The 5,619-nt window shown below is 37.4% G+C and overlaps 1 non-coding gene across 1 annotated transcript; it reads right to left on the reverse strand.

Annotated features, from left to right (window-relative positions):
• Positions 1-632: 632 nt before the first annotated feature.
• On the reverse strand, positions 633-738 carry LOC133858981 (small nucleolar RNA R71). Its single transcript, XR_009898651.1, has one exon. It is a non-coding gene; the product is annotated as a small nucleolar RNA R71 (small nucleolar RNA).
• Positions 739-5,619: the final 4,881 nt, after the last annotated feature.

Below are 5,619 nucleotides of genomic sequence, written 5' to 3' on the forward strand. Positions count from 1 at the left end.
CGAACCGGATCTTTGGATAATTTTGTTGCCCCACTTGCATTTTTTTTTTCTTTTAGTTAAATTTTAGTTTATTTTGTTTCGGCATTTTGTGTATGCTTGGTCGAAGATCGTTAAATTTAGAAGTGTTACCCTTAGATCCCGACCTAGAAAGGGCTTTTAGGAGAAAGTGTAGAGCACCTGTTGAGCGAGAATCGGTTGAGATGGGAGATAACGTGAATGTGGAGCAGCCTAGGAGAGAGAATGAACACCGAGAGTGGAAAATGTGGATTATACTAAATCACTTAGGGATTTGTTCGCACCCGTTGCGACAAATTCTGCTTCGTGTGTAGTACTTCCACCTACCATTGCTACCCATTTTAATTTAAAACCTCATGTCATCCAACTCCTACCCTCATTCCATGGCTTGGATCATGAAAATCCTTATAGCCATGTGAAGAAGTTCAAGGATATCTGTGCCACATCCAAGTTTCAGAACTTCTCTGAGGAGTCAGTTTACCTTATACTATTTCCTTTCTCTCTTCATGATAGAGCCAAGGCATGGTTGGACTCAAACATGCCCGGGTCTATTACCTCTTGGGAAAATTTGTTGAACAAGTTCTATAATAAGTTTTTCCCAATGTCTAAAGTGAATGAGTACATAAAGGAGATCAGTTCTTTTACTCAAGAGGAGGATGAGAAGTTCTCAGAGGGTTGGGAGAGATTTCAGGAACTATTGATAAGATGCCCTCCTCATGGATATGAAAAGTGGAGACTCGTTCATTTCTTCTACCAAGGATTGACCCAATCCAACCGTAGTATGATCGAGTCAATGAATGGGGGAGCATTCTTGAATTTGATAGGGGATGAAGCTTACAAAACTTTGGGTAAGTTATCCGACAACTCGCAGCAGTGGGATTTTTTGAGTTGTCGGGATAAATCTGCATGAATCCCCAAAAGAGGAGGCATCTATGAGTTTAGGGAGGATGGTGAATTAAAGATATAGATGCCCTTACTAGAAAGGTTGATGCTCTCTCAATAGACCAGTCTATCAATGCGGTTAATACTTTCAGTGTTGATTGCTGTTCCATTTGTGCTAGCCCTATGCACTTAACACAGAGTTGTCCATCTTCACCGACTTTTGTTGAGTGCTCGATGGAACAAGTGAACGCTTTCAACAACTATAGGAAGCAAGCACAGGGACCATTCTCCGACTTCGACAATCCTGGGTGGAGGAACCACCCAAATATTTCATGGAAGCAAAGCCAGCCCATGGACCAGGGAGAAGCCCCTCATCATGCCCAAAGCCAATACCCCCATGGGTTTCATGGTCGTTCAGCTCAGCCAGCATTGGCATATCAGGCACCCACTCAAGTGCCAGCTTCACAATCAACTTGGGAAGACACTCTCAAGTCTTTCATGCAGAACACAAGCCAAACGATTGCCAAGTTGGAGGGTCAAATTGCAAATCACATGAATGAGAGAGAGAGAGAGAGAGAGAAGGGTAAGTTCCCTAGTCAACCCATTCCCTGTAAAGACCAAGAAATTAAATAGGACATTTAGCAATTAATAAGTCAAATATGGGATTAGTAATTATATTCTAGGTAATAATATTTATATTATGTAAATATAGTAAGTCCAAGTTAAAATAATGAAATTAAAAATGATGGGACTAATAATTATATTTTAGGTGATAGTATTTATGTTAAGAAAATAAAATAAGTCTTAGATAAAATAGTAGAATTAGAATAATTATTATAGTGGGTCCTAGTTGAACAAATATTCAATTACATTAATTAAAGAGTAGTTTAAATTAATGTGGGGTTACATATTAATTATTAAATGATATAATTTTATTAAAGTGGGGTCCTGCAGTAATTTAACAAAAGATATGGGTTTTAAATAAAAGACAATATCTCTCTACCATGTGGCATCATCTGGTTGGCTAGAGAGGATATCCTCATCTTCTCCCAGCCACTCACATTGCGCCACGTGTCCAATCTCATCTTATCTTTTTCTTTTTCTCCCCCTTTTTCCCTTTGGGCCCGATCTCTCCCCCTCCCACTTCTTCTTTTCTTTCCTTCTCCCTCTCTCCCTCATGCTCGACACAGCCCCCTTCCCCTTCTCTTATTTTCTTTCCTTCTCTCCCTCTGCTCTTTGTTACCCACACACGCGCTTGACCCTTTCCCCATTTCTCTCTTCCTCTTCTTCACTCCCGTTGAGAGAGAGTAGATCAAGACTGAGTGAGTGAGATACGGTAATGGAGAGACCCGTGTGAGGACCCGATCAGTGGGTCGTCACCGGTGATCAGAGTAGGTGACGCCGTGAGACCATGGAAGACCCGATTTTCGCTGGGTCATCCCGAAGTGCCTTTTTCCAACGAAATCAAGGATGAATTCCTGCGGATTGATGGTGCGAAATCCGGCGAAACTTCCAGTGGTTCTTGATCTTTATTTTATTAGGTAATTTTCAAGCAAATTCTCGGATTATTCTAAGTGTTTTGGATTTAATATTTGGGTGATTTTCTAATTGACCGAATGGGTCTTTCTTTTGGGGTTGGATTTATAGATTAGAATCTTAGAGTTTTTATGGGTTATTGTTTTTGGTTATAATTTTAGGTTATGATAAACGAAAACAGAAATTGATTTCGGTCTTGTCGAGAAAGCTAGGGTTTTATTGTGATTTGTCTATATTTTTGGAATAGCCGAATGGTTATTGATGTTATACCGGATGGATATTTGAGGTTTCGAGCTTTGATTGTGTTAGATTTCTTGTTGGCTTCGATGGTTGTATGGCAGGGTATGGATTTCTTGTTATGATTATTCTAGATGCATGAGTGTTTGGTTAAAAGTCCTTTGGGTTAACACTAACCAATGATTGAGGAGAAATTATGTTTTCTCATTAAATGGATTTTGGTTTTGGTAGCTTTATTTGGTTGATTTGCATTGGTGATGTTGATTTTGGTGTTGATTTAATAACTCTCTATTTTTAAGGCTAAGTGATGTATGGGTTGAATTGTTTAGATTGGTTGAGAGTTGATTTTCTTAGAAAATTGATGAGTATGTGTTAGGCCTTGGTAAAAATTGGATCATGGGCATATGTGATCTTGAAAGTGAAGGGTGGTTTAAGAACGATAATTGTTAGGGGATGTTAGTAGAAGTTATTGTTGATGGGTTTATTTAAAATGGAGGTTAGTTATGGTAGCTTATGGCTAATACTTTGAGGTGAAGTAAAGGAAGTTATAAAATGATTGAAGGGTTTGAGGTTAAAGTGTTTATATCCTTGTTATGTAAATGGCGGATACGGTTGAAATAGAGAATAGGTTATTATGATGTCTAAAGGGATATATAATGTAAAGGAAATAGTTAAAGAAAGAATAAAATGGTAAAGTGTAATAAGTGGTATGAATAGATCCACATAAATAGCAAATTAAGCCCAAAGTATAATCCTTAGCTTTGATGTTTATGTATATGTCTCAAGCCTTAATAAATAAATATATTGCAATATGTGATTGTAACCTAATCTAATAATTAATATGCTAAACAAGATTAAGGTTCTATAATCTAAACTATTTATATGGTTAGTAATTAAATAACTAATGCACTTACTCATGTATGATGTCTCAAGCCTTAAGTGTATTACTGAAATAGGCTTATGTGGATAAACAAACCATAAGCTTAACGTCTAATAATGATAATAAAGTAACTTGGTATCCAATTTACCTATCCATGTACACTTAAGTGTTTTAGTGTATCGTCAGATTAGGTTTAAGCGTTGTATATGTATATGTATATATGTATATGTACATATACATGTATACGAGTCAAATATACATTGCAAACCTTAAAAATAATCAACAAGCCATTAAAAGGATTATCAATGATAATATGATGTAATAATAAAGAGTAGGCAAATAAATAGTAAACGCATCTTAAAGATAATAAGCGAAATAAAATATGACCTAAACCTAAATGATAACCTAATAATAGTTTCGGATACCTAGCTAGCTCTAGAAACAGGTAATGCAACGTGTGAGCACGAGGGTGGTTTGTGTGTCATAGAGTGTAGAGTTCAATAACGTAGTCTAACGATACCAATGTTTTCAGGATAGTGTCCGAATTGGAGACTTCAATGGGTTCTCCAATGTAGAGTTCGAGTCATGAGTCCAATGCAGCCCAGGTGAGTATTATACTCAATGAGAAACTATTATTTTCATATATTATAGAATTGCAAAATATATATGTGTTTTATAAATCCAAACCGACTGTATGTTGACAATATGTTTTGGATGTTTTAAGTAGTTTCAATTATGTTGAAGTATCAATGATGTTTATGAGAAATGATGTGTGACTGAAAAGTGTGATTTGAACTGATTTAAAAGGATTTGATTGTGAGCTATCTTTGGGATTTAAATTATGCAAATGTTGATTGATGAATTGAGGTGTTAAACTATTTATGGATTTACATTGGAAGTATGAGTTAAAGGCATGTTCATGAAATTAAAAAGTATATGTATATTGTTTTAAGGCATGAGGCATAAGCATGTGAACACTAAATGTGCATCGAAGTGAGGTTTATAGCCCACGAGAAACTATACTTGGGTTAAATCCCATGAGGCTTGGATTAATTTCTATGAGGTACTTGGGTTAGGCTTGGATTAATTTCCATGAGGTACTTGGATTAATTCCCATGAGGCTTCGATTAATTTCCATGAGGAAACTTGCATGAGCATGTATAGCATTGTTCTTATGAGTGTGATGTTTTTATACTATGAGTAGTTTTGCTAGACATATTAGTATGTATAAGAGTTTTAATGGAAAAGAGCATATGTATATTTTTATCATCTGGTTGCATGTGTTAAAAAGTATTGTGCCATCAATCATAAAAGTATTATAGTAGGTGAGAATGTATGTAGTTGTTTCCAACTATGAAACTTCTACGTATAAGCTCAGTTGCGTAGTATGCTTTAAATGTTTTTCTTAGTTCGTAATTGGCCACATTCTGTTGGACAAAATTACTTCCTTGTAAAGATGATTTTTAACAGGGATTCCGCTATTCAGAAGTGCTTCCAAAAGATTCTACACAGTTTGCAAGGAAGAAAACTCGGTTCCCTATCAGCCGTTCGGACGACGTGTCATACCGTCCAGATGACGAGAACTTTCCTTCGCGACCTTCCCCTGTGTCGAGAAGTTTCGAACTGCTCTAGCTTGCATCCATCCAGATGTTTCAGCAGCACGTCCGGACGACTCTCAGTGTTCGACATGCTTCAGGATTTCTTTCCAAAACACAGTTATGGGAAGAATATTGCAACCGTCCGGACGAGGTGGATTCCCGTCCGGACGCGCTCATCCAAAAGGCAAGTATCGCAATTCAAATCCAAACGTCTGGACGCCAGTCAGCATGGTCCGGACGCGCGTGCATCAGATATGGAAATTGCGTGCATCAAATCAACCGTCCGACCGATCTTCCCTCTGGTTTGGAAGCGCGAAGCCTTTATATGGGTTAAATCCCATGAGGCTTGGATTAATTTCTATGAGGTACTTGGGTTAGGCTTGGATTAATTTCCATGAGGTACTTGGATTAATTCCCATGAGGCTTGGATTAATTTCCATGAGGAAACTTGCATGAGCATGTATAGCATTG

Source organism: Alnus glutinosa, chromosome 1 (assembly GCF_958979055.1).
Source record: "Alnus glutinosa chromosome 1, dhAlnGlut1.1, whole genome shotgun sequence".
In the NCBI taxonomy this organism is placed as follows: domain Eukaryota; kingdom Viridiplantae; phylum Streptophyta; class Magnoliopsida; order Fagales; family Betulaceae; genus Alnus; species Alnus glutinosa.